This window comes from Chinchilla lanigera, unplaced genomic scaffold (assembly GCF_000276665.1).
Source record: "Chinchilla lanigera isolate Chin_1 unplaced genomic scaffold, ChiLan1.0 scaffold00071, whole genome shotgun sequence".
Taxonomy (NCBI): domain Eukaryota; kingdom Metazoa; phylum Chordata; class Mammalia; order Rodentia; family Chinchillidae; genus Chinchilla; species Chinchilla lanigera.
This window is the reverse complement of record NW_004955472.1, coordinates 6,620,900-6,647,475: the sequence shown is the minus strand read 5'-3', so window position 1 is coordinate 6,647,475 and position 26,576 is coordinate 6,620,900. Positions and strand designations below refer to the sequence as shown.

The window sequence follows — 26,576 nt, the reverse complement described above, 5'->3', positions numbered from 1 at the left end:
CAAATCAATGCAGGAACAGAGAAGATGGGAATATATTTGAGAGATAAAATAGAGTCAATATGGACTGTAGGTGATGGTATGTATGAACATTTACTATGTTAATTTAATGACCAAAGAACACAAAATTAGTTCCAACCATAGGAATCCAAGTACAGTTCTTGGAGACAAACTTAATCTATTTTCCACTTTTATTTCAGTTTTTCATCACTATATCTTCAAACTGCTATTGAATTGTTCCGAGACTCATTTCTGAGAGTAAATTTTAAATGAAACCAAAGTCCACCTATGATCACATTATTTTTGCTCTGGCAATTAAAAGTGCATGACTATCTGACATCAAGATTTATTTGATAGCACAGTCTTCACTGTATATGTAAACAACTTGGACATTTCCCCCAGCTTAAATGAGAGAACTACATCCTATGTATGCTATGGAATTGTGCAAACTGAAGATTTCTTCTCATTTACCTCTTACCATTAAAGTCATCTACCAATTACTACAAACTGCCAGCACAAATTCATGCAGGTGTTTTAGCAGAATTTGTTTTCTGTCTGGCTGTTCTTGCCAAAGCAACCTGACTGAGTGGTACAAAGCGTGAGTAAGTAAGTGTCACGTGAAGCGGCCGCAGATAGCCTGATGCCCTCACGTACCTTCCTTCACCTGCATCTATCATTGCAGGGTGCATCCTCCAATACCAGGAACAAGACTTCTTTGTGCCTCCTGCTAGCTTTCGGCAGAGCGACTCATCACAAAGATAGCTTATGCCCTTGGCAATTCTCATGCGTACTCCGAGCAGGGTTAACCGGGTCTCCGAAACTAATGAAGTCGGGAATTCACGGGTATTTAGAGTAGGTAGATGGCTCCATTAGAGGAAGTCCTTAGTGATTTTGTGTCAGTGAGTACCTTTCTCTCCCGGCCCTGACGCATGTGTGTCTCCAGTCCAGAGTGCTGCTCATGTCTATGCTGAAGCCCTTTTTCCAACTTAAAACATATTACTTTTATTTATGCGGTCCTTTTCATGATTTATTCCTTCATTTTGTAACTCAGTCTTTTAAGTGGTTTTACCTTGTTTCTGACCATAGATAGTAAATTCTTTCAGGATAATCGTGGGAATATATAACAGGCCCTAAGCCGCAAAGCACAATGATATGACAGGGTAGATATTTATCAATAATTTATGAGTGATTTTTTGAGAAAATGTTAAGTGGCATTTTAGGAAGTTCAGAATTATTTGCAGATGTGGATGACGGGTAAAGAAGACACATTTGAAGATGCTATAAAATGTGATATCTGGAAAATTTTCATTTATTAATTGGGCAAACACTTTTGGCGAGCAATTAAATCATCAAAGGTTTATTTGCCACTGTACTATAGTGCACATAGTTTCTTTTTTTTTTTTTTTTTTTTTGGTTTGGTTTTTCTCCGGTACCAGGAACCGAACTCACGACCTTGCACTTGCCAGGCAGGCGCTTTGCCGCTGAGCTAAATCCCCAGCCCCAAGTGCATATAGTTTCTAACCCCATGCCCTCACTGGCCCTCTTCCCTCCAGCCTCACGTCTGTCATCAACTCAGATGTACTTATCAGCCTCACCCTCCTCTGTGAAGCCCGTTTCCTTTCTGGCTTCTTACCTCCTTTAACGTTTGAACTCCCTCTGGGTTACTTGGCACGCGAAAATGTGTCTTCTGTCAAAGTACCAGGCACACCGACCCCTATGGCATTAAAACTTTAACCCAAACCTCTCAAGTACATGCATTGTTCACATATTTATAAGACTGTGAGTTAAAGCATAAAGCTGAAAAGTCAAGGCCAATTTCTGCAAGGAATATCAGGTAAGATACATATTAAAGGACTAAGTACAAGAAGTGAGAGACGTACTTACTAATATTTTTGTAAAAGTCTGCAATGTAGAATTTTTGGGTCAGATGGAAACCCTTGTTTTAGCCAAAGAAATAAACTAAGATGGGGAAAATGCAAGCCAGACAAGATCCTACTGAAAGCAGAGAGACGTGCAGAGCCCAGTGAGAGAAGGCTGGCCACGCAGTGCAGTGGCTGTGACAGCACACTCGTCTGGTCTGGATGCTGGGCTTACCTGTCTGTGTGAGTTTGCGCAACTGATCTGAACTTTCTGAGCTTCAATTTTGATTCAAACAACATTAACAGTACTTGCTTTGTACAACTTTTGAAGATTAAAGATGAAATGCTCCAGATATATACTACCAAGTCAAAGAGATTTTACTATATAAGAAATTCTGAAGTGTCAGGAGACTCGCATTTTTACTTTTGAAGAGATGAAGCTATGAGTTGCTTTATTGCTCTCCCCTGATTCCCACGTCTATCCCACTGGCTCAGCATCCTCTCTGACTGCGCACACAGCTGCGGCTCACCAGACAATTATAGTCACAGTCTCCGTGTAAAGGACAAGTACTTCCTCCTTGCCTGTCCTCATTTCTTTCTTCAGTACGACCTCTCCCACTAGCTTCACTTCTCCTTATAGATGTAAGTCCACTTCTACTCGCTTCGTGAAGATTTCTTGCCCTGGTTGTTTCAATTTCTTCATCTTCCTCTACCTCTCCATAAGTTTGTCATCTGTCACCAATATCCCTTGTTCGGTATTCAGGTATTTTGAGGCATCACCAAAGGGAGTTAACACGGATCCAAAATTAGGTCTGGCCTTTTCTATCTTTTCTTCCTGCACCCCCTCTGTCTTCTGGGGACAATCTCAGGTGACACAAATATCCCAGTTGGGTCCTGTTACATCCGCCACGCATTGATGCCGCTGCCGCACACCTGTGATTCCTTCCCACACCGCGGGTCTGGGTATCATATTATTCTGTAATTAAGTATAACCGCCCGTTCCCCAAACTGGGTGAAATTCCGCTGGTGAAGTGGAAGAAAATGCCTCCATTGATTTTTGTATGTTATCTTATATTAAAGAAAACAATTGTGCCCAATACGGTACAGAAGTACGTAATCTCACAGCAGCAATATCTAATATGATGATTTCAATTTTAATCGCAGTTTCATCTTTCTCCTTAAAATTTTGACATTGGCTTGTGGTGAAAGCACATACTATTCCATTATCTTATCACTTCACACTTCTCCTCTGGTGATTGAAAGTTACTTATTAGGTCACGTTTGTCCGCGAATTACATTTCTGTAGATCATATTTTCCTGGAAAGCCCCTTCAAAACTTGAATTATAGCACCTGCCCCAAGAACTTCTAGTTTTTCTAGAGGTGAATCTCTTTAATATACATAGTTTAAGACATAATCTTACAATATATTAATTTTATTTATGGGGTTCTTTTCATAATTTATTCCTTCATTTTGTAGCTCAGTCTTTTAAGTGGTTTTACCTTGTTTCTGACCTTAGATAGTAAGTTCAGGACAATCTTGGGAATATATAACAGGTCCTAAGCAGCAAAGCACAATGATACAACAAGGTAGATATTTATGAATAATTTATGAGTGATTTTTTGAGGAAATGTTAAATGGCGATTTAGGAATTTCAGAATTCTTTGCAGACGAGGATGAAGGGTAAAGAATATACATTTGAAGATGCTATAAAAGTGATATCTGGAAACCTTTCATTTATTAATTGGGCAAACACTTTAGGGGAGCAATTAAGTCTTCAAAGATTTATTAGGCACTGTATTATAGTATAAATAAGGTACTGTACATCAGTGCCTATAAGTTTAACAAGAGAGTTAAATATTTTCGAAAGTACAATTTATTACCTTAAGGATTACCATACATATAAATTTAGGGTAAAATAGGAAGACAACATGCAGAAAATATCAAGAGTCTTAGAAGGTTGTAAATTTAAGCTCTTAAAAGTAAACACAGGAGACCACTGATGAGGTCTTTGGGCCACCTAAACATCATCTGTGAGTCACCTGAAAGTCATCTTTGTGTGACTGCTATTTGACTCCTTTCAGTTTGGTTCCAATGAGGACAACATCCCTTTATTCTTATGTAGGGGGGTTAGGTGGAGCTAAAACATCTGATAGTCGAGTGTTAGAGTGACCTTCAGGCTGCTCGCGCCTTTAACACAAGTCCTGTGTATTCAGCAGTAAGTGTACTTGATGTTTTTACTATTTCTGTGATGGTGCTGTTCACAAAATCATGATAGCACTGAGGTCTTCCCTCTGCAAGGAGGTGAGCTGTCCAAATGACAAGTGCCAGGCCAATACAACACTGTCCACCGTACTTCTCTATCAGATAACTGTCAAATATATGCTTTGCTAAAAGTTACTCAGCCACGGGCTGACTCTTGTCTGGCATAGTCAGAACCTGAACTGGCTGAGACTGGATGTCCAAACCCAGAGATTATTTCCTTTTGTAACAAAAATTCTATCACCTATTTCCTTTTTTAAAATGATCAACACTAGCAAAAACAATGTACTTTTTATAAATATTATTTAGTCCTTTTTAAAGAATTTCACTCAAGTATGAAAGCGTCTAAACTGAGATGCATTTTCTGAAAAATAGTTCCTATAATACCCATTTAAACACAGGGAGAGTTACCGAAAAAGAAGGTGAGGGGAATGCAGATGCATGTGCAGAGCAAGCCGAAATTTGCAAGTGTCTGAAGCTCACTGTAAATGTCACTCTTTGCCAGCAGGAAGATAACTTTATTTTTAAAAATTAATAAAGTCTGTAATTTGGGAATACTAGCAAGGAAGTTATTTCCAATGCTTTAATGTAATCTTCAAATTTGAATTTTCAGTGTAATTGATTTCTAAAGTCATAAAGGGGATGCACATCCATTTCTTTTAACCATTAAATGCCCTAATTGACAATTAAAATATTTCCACTGTAATAAGTGTCATATACATAGACCTTCTTTAATCAGTTCATTAATTTGCTCACTAGTAAATGTATATTAAGTGACTATTAGGTACAGGACTCTTTTTTAAAGGTAAAGTCTTTCAATTATCAACATCTATAATTTGTCAGGCAGTCCTCTAGAAATGAGAACTACTACAGTAAGAAAAAAGCAATACCTGACAGTCAGATGTTTATAATCCAGTCTGAAATAAAAGTAGGGCTGTGGCTTCCAGCTAATGCAGAAGGAAATGACAATATAAATATAACTTTTTAGTAATTGAAACACACTATCTTCTGTCTAATCTGGTAGATATTTATATTCACTTCTATGGGATCTGGCATTATATTTTTCTAATTTGTGTATGATTCTAATTTGTGTTGACTGTGAATACCTTGTTAGTATATTTAAGTCTTAGTAACTGGGTTTTTGAGCATGGAAATACATGTTTGAACTCATAATTATTTACAAACAGGAAAGAACATCCACATAGTAAAGGCAAAATGAATTTGCTATTAATACAAACATTTGGGGCACTTCAATGTCCAGTCATGGAGTTCCATTTAAATCATAACCCAGATTAAATCTCAACAAGCTTGCCAGATGCAGAGACCAAACACAGATTCACCTGGGTGGAATTTGATTATACTTGACAACTGGAGCGATACTTAATGCAATTACCCTCTGATTAATTAAAGACCACGGTTTGAAACAGTTAGTTCCAAGACATGAATCTTCCAGCGTTAGTGCATAATATTGGCTACTGTGGGTTATATGGCCTATCTCACAAGTGTGAGTGGTGTACAGGGTTTAGGAAAAATGAGATCAAGCTGTAATTTGTCATCTCTTGCAGGACAGTTATTTTCTTTCTTTTGCTTTTTGGAAATTCTCCAAATCGTGTATTTCAGAAGGAATGGCTTGATTAAGAATTCTATTTGATGAAAGATCAGATGGAGAAAGTGCTGCCTCTTCTGCTGGTGAAAGCATGTTTTCATTTTGCTGCAAACTCACACCAGGTAACAAACATCATTTTTCAAATACAAATATTATAAGTTAGCTTAGATAATGCACTATGATAGCTGTGCTCCCATGGCTTAGATTAGATCTGGGAACCTAACTTACATTAGCTATGTTCTGAAGATGTTCAGGGATAGTGTAGGAAGCTATTAGATATGGGTTTGCGGCATACACATGATTCCTAATTTATGATGGTTCAACTTACAATTTTTCAAATTTATAATAGTGTGAAAGCAATATGCCTCCAGTGGAAGCCATGCTTAGAAGTTCTGAATTGGATCTTTTCTCAGGCTAGGAACATGCAACACAATACTCCCTGGAGATGCTGGGAAGCAGTCAAACCATGGCTTCCAGTCAACCAGGCAATCACAAGTAGGCAACCAGTAGCCTACACTATCATGTGCTGTGTTGTAAAGCTATATTTTGTAGGATAGGAATATTGTATGCAATTTTATTGATAACATATTCAAATTTCAGCAGATTTATTAGGCCATAAACTCCACTGTAATTGAAGTAGCATTTGTACTAGAAGTTGAAATTCTTGGCTATGAAATTCTTTAATACCTCTTGCAGTGCTTTAGACTTGTTAAGAAACAGCTGTAAAAAAATTTAGTTCTTGCACATTGTAACTATATGTATATACAGTTATATCTTTATATAAAATTTTATTTTATTTTATTTTATTTTATTTTATTTTTATTTTTGGTTTTTCTCCGGTACCGGGAACCGAACTCATGACCTTGCGCTTGCCAGGCAGGCGCTTTGCCGGTGAGCTAAATCCCCAGCCCCTATATAAAATTTTATATATGAATAAATATATGTTGAGGATTGAACCCAGGGTCTTACCCATATGAAACTCATGCTTTACCACCAAGCTCTATCCTTCAGCCATATATATATATCTTAAATGTTTATAAAGAAACTCCAAGAAATGAACAAAATTGAATTGCATCTTAATTATTACATAAGGGTGGTTTTGTAACATGTCTAGTCCTATTTCTTCTACTTTCTTAATTGCATTGTAGGAATGATGGGAATGAACATGTTCACAGATGTATCTAACATTGTCAGGTGTTAGTTTTTAATTTTCTTCAGAACTTCTTTTGATTCGAGGGCTAGACAGAGATAATGTATCTATGACATTCATTATATTTAATTTAAGTAGCATATCTCAGAGAAAATTTACTTATCTCTATATATAGCTAAATTCTAACAACATGGAATCATGAAAAGGCCTTTAAACACTAAAACTTTTCTATCAGAATTAGTTTGCAACCTGCTTTTAATTGCTTATATAAATACTACCATTTTCATGAAATCGCGTTTTTGAGTCACACTGGATACCATCTGCACTATTTCAGTGCTTGAGATAGAACTTTTGCTTCCAGTCCTGATAACTTACATCGCATTTGCCAGCCCACGACATTGTTACTTGGCTTTCTAGAACCCACTGTTCTTTTCTCCCATCCCATAATGACATTTCATTTAAGACAATGAAGAGTAGGATTTGATTTCTAATCATTAAAATTAACAAAGAATTATATGAGTTAGTCTTGATATAACTGAGAAGAAAAGACATATGTTCATGTATATAAGCCAGGGCTGTGAGATATAAATGTTCTGGGAAAACACAGATAAATAAGAACTGGTCCCTGCCTTAAGAAACTCACTTTCACCTTCTAGAGTGAGAAGCAGGCAAGGTAAACATAGCTCTAAGGGTCTAACACAGGCAAATAAGAGGCAGATATGCTCAGCGGGGAAGGAGAAGCACTGTGCAGCAGGAATGAGCAAAGTCAGGTGAGTACATAAAAAAGCATGAGACTAAGGTAAAAAAGAAGTTTATACAATGGAGTATTACTCAGCTATAAAGAAAGATAAATTCGAGGCTTTTCTAGGTAAGTGGATGCAACTAGAGACCATACTCACAAGTGAAATAAATTAGACCCACATGTGTAAAATCCTATTGTCTTCCTAGTGTAAGAAACTAAAAGTATAAGTAAAATCTGAAAGGTACAATAGATATCATGGAAGGGAAATATACTGCTCAAAAGGAAAGAACAACTGGGATGAGGGAAAGGAGGAAAGAAAGAAGAAAGGCAGAGGAAAAGCATACATAAGATAGCTAAGACAACTGTACTAATTTCTATTGGTTTAATGAAAAGCATACATAAGATAGCTAAGATAACTACTACTAATTTCTATTGGTTTAATGAAAGGAACAGGTAATGCTTAATTTTTTGATCAATTCTGCATGCCTATACCTAGTAATCTGAGTAACTATTTTGAAGATAACAATATACAACATAACAACCATTGTTAATTTACCATCATCTTATTTTGAAATTCTGTATCATTTTTAATGTTTTCTTTTTAACTTTTTATTGACTTTAAAATTAAAAAATTGAAAAAAAGAAGTTTGATTATGCAAAACTTCCTTTAATGTATTAAGACTTAAATTTTTTACCCCTAAGCATTTAGGGATAGTATGGAAGTAATGCGCTGAGATCTGCATTTAGTGTTGGTTTTGAATGGATGGAGGACAAAACTGAGGTCAGGGAAATATATTAAAAGACTACAGAAAAAGTATATATATATATATATATATATATATATATATATATATAAAGACCATTTCATGAATTTAGTTAGAAAGTATTGAGTCCAAATTATGAGTGTGGCATTGTAGTTGGAGAGAGAGGAGGAAGTGTGCATAATGGCAAGGGAGTTTGAAAGAGCAGATGATACTTTACTTTTGTCCAGGTTGATTTTGAGGTATTTATGAAACATCATTATAAATATGAATAGATAGATTCAACACCTTCTCGGGTCCCCATAAATGATGAAGCATAGCCACGATGCTACTTTAGATAATCTAGCCCACTCAGACTTAAGTGTCAGAGAGTAAGCTACAGCAGTAGGTGCAGAAAAAATAAAGACAAAAATGGGCCTATTTGAGGGCCTTATCGGTTCTACTATTAAGCTTACTAAGACAGGACATAATTTACTAAGTAGTGCTGTATAGTTATTCTTCACAAGAGGTGTGTGGCCTAAGAGATAAGAGTGTTTGTCTTTAGCTCACCTGGGAATGTCAAGCACAGTGAGAGGGACTATATATCTAAAGTAATTTTCTAACACTGCCTCATGCGCATACATTCCTTATTGATAAATATACACAACTATGAAATCCACAGCTTCTCACCCGCCTCTTCCTGCTACTCTCCCAAGTTTGCTGCTACCTCCAAGAACTGCATTTGGACATGCTTTTGGGAGGCATACCAGCTGGAACCCTGAGACCCAGAATAGCCGGCCCTGGGTATGCAGGAGCACACAAACCTTTGGAGGGCAGAGTAAGCAGTGAGACCAGCAATGTAGAATATCTGAAGCAGCAGCAAGGAGCCAGCAGTTTGGCTTGGGAGACCTCTACCAACAGAAGACCTGTCCCACATCAAAACCACCCCCACCATGTTCAGAGGCCAAGATCAACTCCATACCCACCACACTTTCTATGGCCAACTTGGCTGGAGACACAGCACATTTTTGGGATCTAACATGGACACTGTCACAGACCTGTAAACGCCAGAAGTATTTTACTACTTTTATTATCCATTGTTTGTCTAATTGGCTATCCTTTTCCTATCTAGTTGGATGTCATCTTGTTTTGTTCTGTATTTCATCATTATTGTTTGCTTTATGGGGTTTTTTCTACTTTTTTCTTCTGCTTGTCTGGTCTCTTTTTGTTCTTTTCTTTTTCATTCTTCTTCTCTTTCTTCTTTTTTTTCCACTGTTTAGGTTTATTTTATTTTTTGTTTTCTTCTGATCCCCTTTCTCTCTTTCCTCAAATGCCTCTTGAATGTAAACTTTCAAGTGAATAAGCATTGTATCTTCCCTTCCCAATTACTCCTTCACAATCTACTTAATTCTTTCCCTCCTGTGTCCTCCAGTTTTCCTAAACTTGGGTGATTGTCCTTTGAACTCCAGCCTTGACTACTATATTTGGCCTCATTCTTTATCCACAGAGACTTAAAATCACTCCACTAAGGGGAAAATCACTGCATACAAGAACATGATATATGTTTGATTTTCTTATATAACTTCAGAGTTTGCTCCTGTGGTTTGAGGTAGCAGGTTAATTGTTATTAGAGTTGGTCAGTAGTTGAGCTATACTTGAAACTACTGTTATTACTAGCTGTACTACTTTAGCCAAGATGTCATACATGTTATAATCAGCTTTTCTGCTTTGTATGATAACAGTGATTGTATGGGGTCATAATCATCAACATAGTCCAGTACCAAAGGACTGGCTGCTGAGCCAAATAGTAACTTTGCATCCTTTACAAATTGGGAAGATAAGTTCTTGAGAAAGCCATAAAGAACCATCTATACCATAAGACATTCCTCAAGAACGGACATCTCCTAGGGACGCTGCAATACTACTGATAAATCTGTCTACCATAAGAAATTGGTAAGCATTAACATGGGAAGAAAAATAAAATAAAAAGAGAAAATAGAAAATGGCAAAATGTAGAAGCAAAATGCTACCCCAGACCCCCAAATGCCCTAGAATAAGCCCAGAATACAATGATATAGACAAATTTGGAAGTCAAACACTGGAACTTTCTGAAATGATAGCAACACAAGTGAAAAAACAAGTGGAGAATGGGGAAAACACTCCCTCAGGGACAGAAAGAAATGATGCTTAAAATGAAAGATATTAGAGAAGATACAGAAAAAAGTATAGAAGAGCTTAGAAAAATGATGAAAAAAAAAGCCAAATATAGGGAAGAAGAAATGGTATCCATGAAATAGGTCCAAACAGAAATCCAAGAGAAAAAAAGTTCATTGAAGTACATGCAACAGATTGAACAAAGGAAAGGATAGAATGCCAGATCTTAATGGCAGAATTGCTGTTAATGTTCATGAAAAGAAAGACTTCTTAAAAATAGCAAGAGACCATAACAAATCAATCAAACAGCTAAAAGAAGAATAACATGAGATTGAGTGGGGTCAATACAAAAGCTGAAGACAGTGAAAATGCCATAAAAAAAACTCTTCACAGAAATAATGGCACAAAACTGCCAAGCATAAAGAATTTGACATAGAACTAAATGCAGCATATACAACTCATAACAGCCATGACCAAAATAAACTACACCAAAACATAATAATTGAGATTCCAGAAATTCAGCACAAGAAACAGAATAATAAAAGCTATTAGGGAAAAGAAATAAATCACCTATAAAGGAAAACCCATAAGAATAGTTGCAGACTTCTCAACACAAACTCTCAAGTCAAGAAGAGTTTAGACTGAAGTGTTTCAATTGCTTAAAGAAAACAAATTCCAGCCAAGATTTATATACCCTGAAAAACTATCTTTCAAAACTAATGGAGAAATAAGATACTTCCTTGACAAAGAACAACTGAATAAGTTCATGACCACTGAACCACCCCTACAAAGAGTCCTGAAAGATATATTAGACAGAGATAAAAAATGGCAATTCCAAGAACAACAACAGAAAGACACCACCAGGCAGGGCAAGCAATTAAACAGAGGGGAAAAGTAGTCAAACAACAGCACAGAAAGACACCACCAGGCAGGGCAAGCAATTAAACAGAGGGGAAAAGTAGTCAAACAACAGCAGGAAAATACCATGACCAAGATAAGCCAATACATATCAGTTATAACCATCCATGTAAATGGTTGCAATTCACCAATTAAAAGAAGCAGACTGGCAGAATGGATAAAGAAACGAGATGGAACAATATGCTGTACACAAGAAACATATTTAACTTAAAAAGAAATTCATAGACTGAAAGTCAAGGGATGGAAATAATCTTCCATGCAGTAGGAATGCAGCAAAAAAGCAGGGGTAGCTATTCTATTTGCAGACAATGTGAATTTCAAACCAACAATGATCAAAAGAGATAAAGAAGGTCACTACATACTTGTTAGAGGAAAACTTCAAGAGAAAGTGATAACAATCATAAATATGTGTGTACCAAATAAGGGAGCACTCAACTATATAAGAAAATTATTGACAGACATGAAAAATCAAATAATTAATAACACAATTGTAATGGGAAACCTTAATACCCCATTGTGACAAAGAGATAGATCAACTAGACAAAAAATCAGCAAAGAAATGTTAGCACTGAACCAAACCTGTGAACTAACCGACTTAGTAGATATTTTCAGAATGTTCCACCCAACATCATCAGAATATACATTCTTCTCAGGGCAACAGGATGTTCTCTAAAATAGACCAGGTACTACCCCACATAACATGCTTAAGTAAATGCAAAGGGATTGAAATTATCTGAAGCAGATTATCTGACCATAGTGCAATGAAACTGGAAATTAATGGCAAAAGAAACCACGAAAACCGCATAAACACATGGAAATTAAACAACACCCTCCTAAATAACCAATGGGTCACAGATGAAATTAGAGATGAAATTAAACAATATCTTCAACTAAATGAGAATGCAGACACAACATATTGGAACTTATGGGATACAATGAAAGCAGTCCTAAGAGGGAAATTTATAGTGGTGAATTCTTACATCAGGAAAAGGGAATGAGTACAACTAAACAACTTAATGTTGCACCTCAAGCTTCTAGTAAAAGAAGAGCAAGACAGTCCGAAATCCCATAGAAGAGAGAAAATTATAAAGATCAGAACAGAAAGTAACATAATAGATACTAAGAAAACAATACAAAGCATTAATGAATTGAGAAGTTGGTTCTTTGAAAAATATAAAATTGATACACTTAGCCAACCTTATAAAAAGGGAAGAAAAGTCTCAAATTCATGTTTTGTGGAATAAAAAGGATGAAATCACTGTAGATCCTGTGAAAATTGAGAATATCATAAATATGTGCTTCAAAAAATCTTTACTCTCACAGGATGGAAAACACAGAATAAATGGACAGATTCCTAGTATGAATTATCAAAGCTGAATCAAGAAGATATGAAAATTCTGAATAACCCAGTATCAGTTAATGAGATTGAAAAAATAATTAAAAACTTACCAACAAAGGAAAGCCCAGGTCCTGATGGATTGACTGTTGATTTCTACAAGAAATGTAGAAAAGATTTAATGCCAATATTCTTCAACCTCTTTAATGAAGTTGAAAAGGAAGCGATGTCCCCAACTCATTCCTGGAGGCAAGTGTTACCTTGATACCAAAATCAGAAAAAGACCCAACCAAAAAAGAGAACTACAGGCCAATATCCCTAATGAACACAGATGCTAAAATTCTCAATAAGATACTGGAAAATAGAGTGCAGCAAATCATCAAGAAGATTGTACACAATAACAAAATGGGATTCATCCCAGAAATGCAAGGATAGTTCAACACATGCAAATCTATCAATGTAATACACGATATCAATAGAACCAAAGACAAAGTCATATCATCACCTCAATACACATAGAAAAAGTTTTTGACAATGTCTAACATTCAGTTATGATAAAAGCCCTACAGAAAATCCGAATAAATTTTCTTACCTCAATCAGATAAAAGCCATCTATGACAAGCCAACAGTCAACATGTACGAAATGGACAAAAACTGTAAGATTTCACTCTAAAATTAGGAACAAGACAAGCCCATCCAGTATCACTACTCCTATTCAATATAGTTCTGGAAACATTATCTAGAGCAATTAGACAAGAGAGAGAAATAAAATGAATAAGGACAAGAAAGGAAGAAGTTAAATTATTATTATTCAAAGATGACATGTTATTCTATATAGAAGACCCCAAAAACTCCACCAAAAGACTTCTAGATTTAATAACCAAATTCAGTAGCCTAGCTGGATACAAAGTCAACACTAAAAAATCAACAGCATTCCTGCACACAAACAAGAAACTCACTGAGAGAGAAATTAGGGAATCCACATCCTTTACAATAGCATCCAAAAAATGAAATACTTAGGAATCAGTCTAACAAAGGCAATGAAAGATCTACACAGTGAAAATTACAGTACTTTAACAAAAGAGATTGAAGAGGATATCAGAATATGGAAAGATATCTCTTGCTCATGGAAAGGAAGAACCAACATAGTGAAAATGGCTATACTCCCAAATTGTACAGATTTAATGCAATCCTGATCAGAATGCCATGAACATACCTCACAAAACTAGAGAAAACATTCTTATAATTCATTTGGAACCAGAAGAGACTTAGAAGAGCAAAAGCAATTACAGGCAACAAGGCAAAGCAGGGGGAATCATGATCCCTGATTTGAAATTATACTACAAAGTTACTATGGTAAAATCATCATAATACTGGCAAAAAGAAAAAACAAAACAAAACAGACCTGAGGATTAGTGGAACAAATTATAAGATGTAGACACAACTACAAACACACTCAGCCACCTAATCTTTAACATAAGGCCAAACACGTTTACTGGAAGAAAGATATCCTCTTTATTAAATGGTGCTGTTAAAACTAGCTCTCTCCATTCCAAAGACTAAAGCTAGACCAATGTCTATCACCATGCACTAAACTAAACTAAAGGTAAAGTGGATCGAAGATCTAAACATTAAAACTGAAACACTAAATCTTGTGGAAGAGAAAGTAGGTAGAAATCTTGAAGACGTAGGTGTAGATGTAGACTTCATGAACAAAGCCCAAATTGCAGGAGAAATACTTCAAAGAATCACAACTAAAATCTCATTAAATCTTTTCCATGTCAAAAGAAATTACGAACAGAGTGAAAAGACAACCCACAGAGTTGTAAAAAAGTTTAGACAATTGTCCCTCAGAGGACTTACGTCCAGAACATATAAAGAATTGCAAAAATCAGGTTCCTCTAACTTCAAAGAATTTAAAGAATTTTAAAAATTCAAAGAATTTTCCTCTAAATTCAAAGAATTCCTCTAAATTCAATACAAAAATGGGCATCTGAGATGAATATGTACTTCCTAGTTGAAGAAATACAGATAGCAAATAAATATATGAAAAATGTTTACCATCATTGGTCATTCAATAGTTGCAAATTAAAACAATTCTGAGAATCCTTCTCACCCCAGAAAGAATGGTTGATTATCAAGAAATCAACCAATAACAAATGCTGGAGGGGCTGTGGGGAAAAGAATCCTTCCCCACCGTTGGTGGGAGTGCAGACTGGTGTAACTACTGCGGAAATCAATGTGGCAAATCCTCAGAACACTAGCATTAGAGGTCCCACTTGAACCAGCTATTCCCCTTCTGGGTATTTTTCCAGAACAATCGAAAACATCATATCACAGCGATATGTGGGCACCGTGTTTATAGCAGCCCAATTTGTCTATCAATGGAGGAATGGATTTAAAGAATGTGATAGTTTGGAGTACTACTCAGCTGTAAAGAATGATAAACTTAAGACTTTTATAGGTAAATGGATGCAATTTGAGTCCATAGTCATGAGTGAAGTAAATCAGACTCACACGTGTATACTTCGTATTGTCTCCCTATTGTTAGAAGCCGAAAGAGTAAATAAGATCCAAAGTGAAAAAAGCTATTGGGGAGTGGGAAGTAACTGTTCAAAAGGAAAGAGAAACTGAGATGGGAAAAAGGAGAAAAGAAGGAGGGGAAAAGGAAAAATAAATAAATATATCAATATATACACACACAAGAGAAGATAGTTAAACTGCTAATTTTTATTAGTTCCTTGAAAGGAAGGGTTTGTGCTTATAATGTTTGACTAATGATTCATGCCTATATCTTATAATCTGATCAACTACTTTAAAGATGACAGTGGCCAATGCATTACCCATTGTTTCTCTCCTATCTTATTTTGAAACTTTGTATCATTGTTTTATAGGTTTTTCTCTTTTAAATTAAAAAAAAAAACAAGAATTGCATCTGGTGTCTTCATTCCTTTCTTCTCTTCACTCCCCGCAGACTCCCCTCTCAAAAATGTCCCTGTTTTCTCAATGCTTTGTGCCTACTGCTGCCTTTATTGAATAAATGATAAAATGAATAAATAATTTAGAAAAGCTGAATTTACCAGCGTTAGGTATTCTCGAGTGCATTGTTCCATGTCTTCCTATAACCAAACATTTCTGTGGTTTCCCACTGAATACATTTAGGATTCGGAATCTTAATCCTGACATTTAAAGATCTTCCCAGTCTTGCTCCCAGTTATGTTCTTAAACATCTTTTCCTTTGCATGGCTTTGCTAATGCTTCCACAAAATCACTTAGATCCATTTATTCTCTCCTGAACAAGTTACTGTGTGTGGTTTTCCTCTTGACCTCTGCCCTGCTCTTTGGTAAAAATATCCCAATGCATTTTCTCTATTTTTGTGACTTCTGACTGGCTCTTTCAGGCCCAGCTGTGGACACACATCCTTTATGAAGACTGTACTAGGCTCTGGCTCACTATTAACTCTTTATCTGAATATATATGTTTGTTACCACCTAGTCTGATTGACACATATTTTATTTCCTGTATTTCTTGTTTGCAAAAGGACACAAAGCTGTTCTTTTGTCATTGGCACCATCAAATCCTTGTGAGGTTAACCTTTCAGAGTAGAACTTGTCTTTCATCCATATGGCAGTGAAGGCAGACAGATGGAAACTGTCTGTGGCCCAGGGACTGCGTAGAGACCCTCTGGATGATGCTACTTATGATGCGGTCTGACAGTAACTGGCTTAGTTTAACACCTAGGCTGAATTTGAACAGGTAAAATGCCGCCTGCTTGTACAAATCTACTGTTCAGAATATGAACGTGAGGCTGATCTCGAAAAGATAATTCTCTAATGAAAGGAACTCCATTTACAGTTGTTGCTTTAAAATTAAAATCTTTCTCTGAACAGAAGTAGGAAGAGTGGAAATCAGTCTCTAGGAAGGGCTTGAATGAAAAGAGAAAATCACAAGCTCATGGGTAGCATCCACATGTAAAATGGGAATGTTAGTAGAGGGATAGTCTCTTTAGATGTGAATACAGGAAAGCCCAAAGAAGAAAGTATCAACATGAACACGGATTGCGGAGGAGAGAGTAGAGAAGCGCTTGGAATACAGGAAAGGGCTGAAGAAAGAAGAGGAGCAGGAGAGAAGGAGGTGGAACCAGGGGAGGAGGAGCAAGAGGAGCAGGAGAAGGAGGGATAGGAGCAGGAGGAGGGGAAGAAGGAAAAAAGAGAGGAGAGACCAAGAGAGACATGGATAAAGAGAATAACAGTGCATCTTGCCAAGGCTTTCCTTCTTAACACCAGAGTTATAATCTCTGGGAAAAGATGGCTGAAAACTATTTACCTTCATTGGACCATCAACAACTCTCTGATTATTCAAGAAAGGGCAGGTGTCAGGTGCCCAAGGAGTTGAGCAATCCCAGATTCTTTATTTTTACATCCTTGCTTGGGTGTAGTCCTTCTCAGAATTTAACACACCAGCAAGCTGTATTTGGCTACAAAATTCTTTGAACAGAGACTGTATACCCTGAAGCCAAAGTTCTATAGAACATGTGCTGAAAAACAATATATTTGGTGCTTCCTGTAAAGAATAGAAAATTCCACACAGACAAAAAGCAAAGTACTATTCAAATAACTTTTAACTTTCTCATTTATGCAACTACTCAAAATTATAGGTGTATAGTTTACTTATGGAATTATGCTAAAAATGACATATGAACTTTGTATGTAAGTTTTCTGTTCTTTGCTAAAACAGGAAAACAGTTTGTTGTTGACTTATCATCAGCAAGCACTTGTTCCAAATCACGGCCTATCACAGCACTGGTAGTAATGTGCATTTCACAAACATACAAACAAAACACATAATAGGTTCTCCTTCTAATCTACTTTTAAGCCCATGGAGAAGCTAAACAGACACACATAGATTAATAGTTAAATTGTGCAATCTTATTAAAATTATTACATACTAGAGAAAATTACAAACATTTATAATGGCTTAGACATTGAATTGTTGATTTTAAAAACTGAAATATAGGACAGAATTATAAAACATGAAATTCTACAGTAAACATAGGTTTTATAAGCATATCTTGGAAGAAAAACTCTGACACGTTAGCTCTGTGAACCTCAGTAAGTTCTTCACATTTCTGCGTCTCAGATTATTCACCTTAAGTATGTGTAAAACTTTGCCTACACTGTCAGATAAGTATACTTTTGCATAAAGAATTTGTATTCTTTATGCAAAGAATACAAAGAATACTCATATTCAGTGGGGCATTGTTACTTTATTGCCACTGTCCTGTTAGAGTCAAGAAGAAACATGATGATACAGTCAGGTATTGGGTATTCGTCTTTTGTAAATCTGCAGAAGAGATTCTGCAAAGACTGTCTCTAGCAGTATCTTAATTTCTCTCTAAATTTTACCCTCAAGAAGAATAAATCATTTCTAATAAAATGCCCTATTTGCTCACTTAGAGATTTCCTACAACCCAGTCTAAAACCTCTTGCACGTATTTTATCAAACTGTTAACCCCTAGCATGACTCTACTTGACTTTTGTTATTTTCCTGCTACTTCACCACAGTGCGCATTCCCCAGTCCCCTGACTCTCCACCCTCAGCTTCCTTTGTCTCTCGCTGGGGGCAGCAGTGAGTTGCTGCCAAGGGAAGATGAGCAACTTTCCAGTTCTGGCTTGTCACAGATACACAAAATCCAGTCGTACACAGCCCTTTGCTAAAACTTAAAATCCTTTAATTTGGCTCCTATAAATTAACTTTTTCTCTCTCACTGCTGTTTTCTTGTCTACATTCATTTCTGCCTTCACTGAGAGAGTGGAGTTGCTCAAAGCCAATAGTCCACATGACACTGGCTGGAAACTCTTGCGATTATTCTGGATTCATCCCCATTCTTCCCCAAACAAGGTTCTAGATGACTTGCTGTGACTAAGTTAGGTGCAGTTTGAATTTGTTTTACCTTGAATTTAATTATTTATCATAAAAATTTACAATAAACATAAAGTTTATTTTAGTATTTCACCTCCATACTCCTGTTCCTTCTGTATATCACTCTGTTACTAAATATTGACCATATGATAACCAGGAAAAGATAAAATACCCTTAATCTACCAATGTCAAAGTGGACCAAGTACCAATGATTCCCACTAAAAAGAGATGCTTTCTACTGCTAAAAATATAGAAGTTATGATTTTGTGAAGCACAGAATTTGTGAATTTTGATAGGCCTTTATTGTCAGGCACTGAACTTGTGTAATAAGTTTGTATAAGTACACAAGACTTTGAATTAGGTGTTAAGGAAGAAAGACAAAACTCTGACTTCAAGAATTTTACATGTTATTTTATAGTAACATTTCCCCAAGTCTGCATATTTAGAGAGAATGTATTACATTTTTTCTGACTGTAAGAGAACTTCTTTGAAAACAGATGACTCAGTTATACAAACTATACTGACTCTGGTGTACTCGGGAGGGACTTAGTGCAATGGTAATTTCCAATAAGGTAGCTGACATGAAAGGGATGCTGGGAGCTGGGAGCTTTCTCCGCTAGAGGTGTTAGTGGCCCTGTGTTATTAGAGGATTGTGTCAAAAAGTGTTGGGCTGAAGGCCACCGTGTTGAGTTTGGTGTCTTCTTTCCTCTCCCTTCTCCCATTTTCCCACAGCTTTAATGTGCTGCCTATTATTTTGACCCAATGCGCACTGTGCTGGGAAAGGATGTGATAGCTTCAGCAGGATGACTTAATTAGGTTTAAGTAAGCAGGAAGTGCCAACTAGGGGAGGCTTGCTTTCTCGCCATAAAAATGTGCCCGCAATGCATGTTGTGTTCCAGAGGAATGAAACATGGTGATTGATGTGACGATAAAACAATGGAGGGAAGGATAAAACCTGAGAGATATAAGTCTCAGAAGGGAAATAAAGTAGGGTAGCAGCTGCCCCCATCTTAATTGAAGCATAAATTTCCAGAAGAGGATCTGAGGTTTAATTTCAAGCACACACAGAGTTTGGGGGATGTGTGTGTGTGTCTGTACAAGCACGTGGGTGTTATGAAAAGCAAGTTAAGTTCTTTCATCCCTTATGTGAACGGTTTTCAAATTACGATTTAAAAAGAGAAAAGTTGCACATGTAGGAATGTACTGATTGTGCTTGGGAGACATTCGTTTAGGCAGCATTATACAAAGAATAAGGAGTCAACAATGGACAGGACCTTCCTAGGCATTGATGATCCAGTAGGCTAGAAACCACACTTTTCTGTACCAAAGGAACCAACACCTTGTGATATCTTTTCTCTCTGCACATACCTTCCCCTCCTCCACTACACCCTGTCTGAGCATCACTTTTTAGAAATGTATGGATTACATGTTTTTGTATCTCACCATACCTGTGCATATGAAGCATTCCCTCCCCAGCACTCTATGTGCAGCTTCTTCTTGGAGACCAAGTGTCAGGTTTTCCATTCTTCAAACATAATGCTTAGTTTTCGCACCTTGGTAATTTTATCAGACTGTGTGCTGAGCAACAGGTACCTTTAAACCTACTTCTCATCTATTAAATTCTACCTTCAAGTTTCCAAAACCTGCTAACACATTTACCAGTTTTAGTAGTCCACCTTCTTAATTTCTGGAGAATTTTGCTTGACACATTGTATTGAAAATCTTAGTTTATTTTTTCCTGGAATGAGATATTCACCTGTGTGGTTTTTTTTGTTTAATTTTTTTTGTAGGTATAACTTACGTGAAAGCAAGGCAAGGGGAGGTTGCTAATTTGTTTCTAACCATGTATAGTTTTACATGTTGTAAGCAAATGAAAATATTTGGGGATGAGGGCATAGATGGCCACTGACTAAAATTCATTGCGGGATCAGCTGCCTCACTGAATTCTCAAGAATTTACTTCAGCAGACCTCAAAATACACACTGCAAGACAGGAAAGAATATCATTTATCTCTGCAGGGAGCCAGGGGCAGATAAATAGCATACACAGATACAATTTAAATATTTTTCTTGGACTATTTCAGAAAACACACATCCCCTTACAGGGGGCGAATTATCAGCAGAAATACTTCAGAGCAGCCCACTTTTGATACCCTGCCTTGATAGCTTAGTGCTGTTTCCATGTATGAGTGTACAGTAACAACCTGAGTGAGGCAAATCTTTACCTTAAAAAGTGCTTCAAGGGGGCTGGGGATTTAGCTCAGCGGCAAAAGCGCCTTCCTGGCAAGCGCAAGGTCGTGAGTTCGGTTCCCGGTACCGGAGAAAAACCAAAAAAAAAAAAAGTGCTTCAAGAAAGAAAGCTGGTTTCTAAGCTTAGAAACAGTTCAAATTTTTACAGCTTTGATACAAACTTCAAAAACAGAATGGGGGGGAACTGGGGATTTAGCTCAGCGGCACAAGCGCCTGCCCTGCAAGTGCAAGGTCGTGAGTTCGATCCCCTGTACCGGAAAAAAAAAAACAGAATTGGGAAGCCTTGATTTTCTTTCTCTTTTACAGAGAGGCTAGTATGCACCGACAGAAAAATGGAAACACCATTCGTGCTGCAGAGCACAAGCATGAATGTAAAACTAATGGAAACTATAAAGCTGTAATGAATAAACTGTTTGCTCACTTTAAAATAATTATTCTTGAACTGAAAACCTAGAAATTCAGTGCCAAATCTTCCATGCCAAAGAGGATAGTTTTAAATTATATTTTTTTTGTACAGGACAGCAGAATTTACTATCTTTGTATATCATAATTAACAAGATTTGCTTCAAATGATTTGTGAATAGACATGTTTCTTCATAATATTTAGATCAAAATTGCTTATTGTATACATTTCCTGAATTGATGACTTATACAGTTCAAAAAGATAAAATATTCTAAAGAATTAAAATGCATTTTCCTCAAATAGACAGAAGCTCTGCCTTTGGGACAAGATACTTACTAACTGCATTATCGAATGCTTATTTACCTTCAAAATACTGTAGACTTATTTTTATCTACCTCTCAATCTTATTTAGAACTCTGAGGTTTTAACATGCAACCCAATTTTGTTGAAAATACTGAAACAAAGGTAGTCATGGTGAACTTTATTTTGGACACAGAACTTAAAACTTACAAGGTTAAAACTATGGGATTCTATCACAAAGCAGTCTTCCTATAATTATGTGCTAGATACTAATGCTATGGAGCATGTGACTAGATTTTCCTTGTGTCCAACAATGGTCCCTGTATTTGGCTTCCCCTTTTATTTATGCACTGGTAGCCCTCTTCAAAACGTGAGTAACCCAGTTTGTCATTAAAAAGGACTAACAGTTATCCAGTAGTTCAGCTCATCAAATAAAGATTTCTACCATGAGTCTGGTAATCTACAGTATTTCTAATAGATTTCAAATTTGTGATTGTTTAAAATGTTCTTATAGACATGTAAAACATTAGGGATGTTTATTAAAACTTTAGAGAACACGTTATTTTCAAACACTTTGGAAGTCCTTGTTTACATCCAAATAATCATGTTAGGCTCTATTATATTGAGTTTCATTCACTTCATTTTCAGTAGGTGAGAAAGCTATAGTTGTAAAAAAAAAAAAAAAAAAAAAAAAGACAATTTAAAAAGCTGAACCATTTGACACAGAAAAACTTCCATAATTGTCTACATTAAAATTTGTTTCTTATGTTTTCTCTGTTTTATACTTGAATTTTAAAAAAAATCTTACTTTCTGATGCGTTAAGCATCTGTAAAATTTGGATGGTCTTAAAGTCAGAAGATGAGAATAGCTTGTGATGTTCCTAGGTAATTATTGACCATTTAAACTGTGTTCAAAGGCTGGAAGACAGCTAAAGAGAAAAATAGGAACTGACCAAATTATGGAAATTAATTAAGATGAGTTTCCAGAATGTAGTAGAAAAATCAGTTGAAAATTTGAATAAGAATGCTATATTCTAAATTCTTGGAATGACAACAATGTGGTAGTATGTCATTTTATCACTACTTTAAGTAATATGTGAACAGAATTTAGAATTATAAATATTTCCATAAAAAGGCAAATTATGGTATTAACTTTTAAATTATATAGGCTCGAGGAATATTTATAAGACCAGGTGCCATGAATGAATACTCACAATTCTATAGTATGTAAAATATAAATACTTAAAGGCAACACTTTCTCTATTGTATAACCATCTATATCCAGGTGTGGTGTCACAGGACTGTAACCTTGGCACTCAGGAAGCTGAGGTGAGAGGATCACTGTAAGTTCAAGGCCAGCTTAAGCTACATAGCAAATTCAAGGTCAGTCTGAACTATATAGTGAGATCCTGTCTCAAAAAAAAGTATAATCATTTATGCTATTAGACTCTGAGTAGTTATTTAAACAGAGAATTTCTATAACTTGCAAGAATTGGGTATTGCATTAAACTAGCATCTATAGTATTCTCTATGCCTGCTTTACGTGTATTTTAAAATAGCTCCTCTATCCTCTTGAGAGAAAGGGGACTCAATTATTCCTATATATACAATCTCCTGAAGCTAAGGGAGAACTCATTCTTCAACAATCTGTTCAGTGAACTTAGAAAACAAATGGAAAAGTTATACATTACTCAGCACATCTTGGCAGCATGTTAAAGCCCTTAGAGCAAGTGATAAATGATCAGATGTCTCCCTCAAAACTTACCTGGTTCTCTCTTTTTAAAAATCCAACTCTTGTTGTCTGCTACGCAGAGCTCTTGGCCACTGGGTGAAATCCAAACTGAGTAGGTGATCATGATAACTCCAACATGCTGTCACGGGCTGCAGCATTTCTCAAATTTCCACAAGCCAACTGCTTGAAAGCTACCTGCAAAAAATAAAGACATTCCTCCATTTTAATTGAAAAACTGTGAGCCATGTCTTCAGACTAGGAAGCATCATTACTTAATCAACAAGGAGAGCACAAAGCAGTGCCTGAAGGGCTCTAATGCCTTGCAAGGTGCTAACGGACATGAAGTTTACGTGCTATTGAAGGTAGCATGCTCCTCTTCATGCTGCTCTTTTCATATTTAAGAACCACATGCTCCTCTTCGTGTTACGATTTCTTTATTTAAGAAATCACTACTAATAAACATTAATATAAAGACACACATTGTAGCAGATACCTCTTTTCCTCTCTTATATAGGTGACTTGCAGTATTCACAGTATTTTCCTGATTCTACCTGTAGTGTTCTTAGGTAACTAAGCAGTAAGATATAACATTACAAAATCCACATGATACTATGGTTAAGAGGCATTTCCTTTGTGAGCTCTGACCATCCAATGAATGTCCTCATTTCTACTATAAAAATTGGGTCATTTTCCAGCACGTGTGAGAAAGACCTTGGAGGGGTACATACTAAGTGCTGCAAATTCGTCAGCTACCAACGTTCATTCCAAGGTACAGATTTCATGGCAGTCATCAATTATGAGCCTACTCTGTACCTAATTTTGCACAAAGGAATGACCAGTGTCTACAAAAGTACAGTAAATGACTAATTTGGGGGTAAACTGCCACATGGTTGATGGTATAATTATTTATGTCCATATTAAAATATGGCATGTAAACCTCATAAGCAGTTTGACTTCCATTAACAAAGAAAAACCCATGCACAATCAACAACTTTTATTGCACTGATACCTTTCACAAAAATGACTGTTCCATAGAAGTGTAGAAAGATGCTAATGATCAGAATTGCTCAGTTATTTTCAGAACAGCACATCAAAACTATTTGTATATACATTCAGCAACAATTATATTTAGTAATGTATATGCAAAAACAAATTATTATTTTGAACATAGTTCAGAGAAAAGATAGGGAAGTTAGTCTGAGTCCTTAAGGAGACTCAGGTGAGTAATTATGTTCTATAGGTTCATGGACACAGGTGCAAAAATTGATTTTAACAAGCTACAAAATGATATATCCTCATGCACCTGTGGTTAGAGCTTCAGGTATTCCCAGAAGTCAATGTGGACACTTTGTTAAATGACAGTAGTGAGATAGCCAACTGCACCATTTCTGCTAGAATAGTAAGATTGGAAGGAGATGAAGTCAAACATATATCTCAAACTAAAATACAACACCTCAGAAATAACTCTATAAGGACAACAAATGTGTATCTGGATACTAAATGTCCATACTTAACTGTAAAGGAGTGTCATCTTAAGGCTATTAGTGATACACATTAATATCTACATATCCAACACACACAGAGCTAAAAATTTTAATGTGCTGATGCAAATTGTGATAGTCATTAAGATATAACTTTGCTCAGTTTCTCAATGCAAATTGTCATTGTTCATGTCAGAATGGTTTTCTATTTATTATTTTCTCTTAGAATACTCTTAAAATTATGAAATCAACTGTCTTACTAAACAAATCTACTTTGAAAGTTTTTGTTTGTTTGTTTCCTTTTTGGTACTAGGAATCAAAAGCACTACCTCACTCTTCCAAGGCAGGTGCTTGTGCTACTGAGCTATATCCTCAGCCCCAAGTTTCTGTTTTGAAAGCACCCACCTGGGGCTGGGGATTTAGCTCAGCAACACAGCACCTGCCTGGCAAGTGCAAGGTCGTGAGTTTGATTCCCAGTACTGGAAAAATAAACAAAACAAAAAACAAAAAAACAAAAGAAAAAAAACAAGAACGCACCCATCTGTAACTTCATGTGACTTCTCATACCATGCTTTTGCTACTTACTATAAAAAATAAATCAGTACAAGGGTCTGGTGTATAAAATTGTTCTGTTTTATTATGCAGAAATGATGCTATTGACTTCTTAGAAAATGTGTTTTCTGTATGTTCTTTGCCAATAGTGAAGGTTTTCCATGCACCACTCAATAATCACAGGTTTCCCCATTAGCTTACCTTCCTATTCCACAATTTTAATTGAGAGCCTCTATCATGTTGGGCATGTTACTAAATAGCACAGAAACAAAATAAAAAATACACATGCTCAGAACGGAACAGATCATCATTTATTTTACTGTGATATGTGGACATTTACCTGTAACCAAGAGAGGCAAGAATACTAAAGCAAATAAAAACAGTAAGATTTTAATCAGTCCACTGGGGAACTAGACAAGGGAATTTCTGAAGTTTGCCAGTGAATATAACACCATTTGGTCAAAGATAAGGCTACCAAATAAAATGACTAATTCACATAGTTCATACATACAAAGGTTTTTATTAGATGATGGTTTGTGTCACTCAAGTTTTTTTTAAGATGTTAGAAGTTTGCTATGTTTTAAGTCATTCTTAATTCTTATTTATTCAGCTGAGTTTAAATAAACAAGAGAATTCAGCCAACTGTGTTTTGAGAGGGCATTAAAATTTCTGGCATTGAACACAGAGTCCCAGTTGCTGTGTATAAGGAATCACAGTAAAATCCTACATGATTTAAATCACATTCAAATTTATAAACTTTTCATGTGTGTTTTGAGGAGGAAAAGGATGCTACTGCCTTGTGTAAGGTGTTTTATACAACTTATGATATTGTTGCTCCACTTGTTTTTTCAAAGATCAGAAGTGATCACAAAAAGTACTAATTCCATTTGATTTGAAATTGTATCTAATTTTAGATTCCATTTTGAAAATATATGCCTAAAATATTTTATTTCTGTAAACATGTTACTGAATGAAAACAAACAGTAAGAATAAGGCTTTATGAAGAAATACAGAAGTCAAGTGATCTATTTTTATTAAAATTGAAATGGTTTTCAAGTGTCTTAATTTTACTCGATTTTCTCATCTGATGCTATTATTTTGAGACTCTTTTTTTTTTTTTTTTTTTTTTTTTTTTCCGCTCCCGAAAGGTTAAGATGCAACTTCTCCCTAAAC

The 26,576-nt window shown here is 36.0% G+C and overlaps 1 protein-coding gene across 2 annotated transcripts in view; it reads right to left on the bottom strand.

Moving 5' to 3' along the window:
- Lingo2 (leucine rich repeat and Ig domain containing 2) overlaps nucleotides 1-26,576 on the bottom strand; it is a 1,180,631-nt gene that overhangs the window by 323,677 nt on the left and 830,378 nt on the right. For both annotated transcript variants that reach the window (XM_005401120.2, XM_005401121.2), the window contains one exon: nucleotides 23,404-23,565. The gene's annotated coding sequence lies outside the window, so the exon portion shown is untranslated. The remainder of the gene's footprint in view (nucleotides 1-23,403; nucleotides 23,566-26,576) is intronic.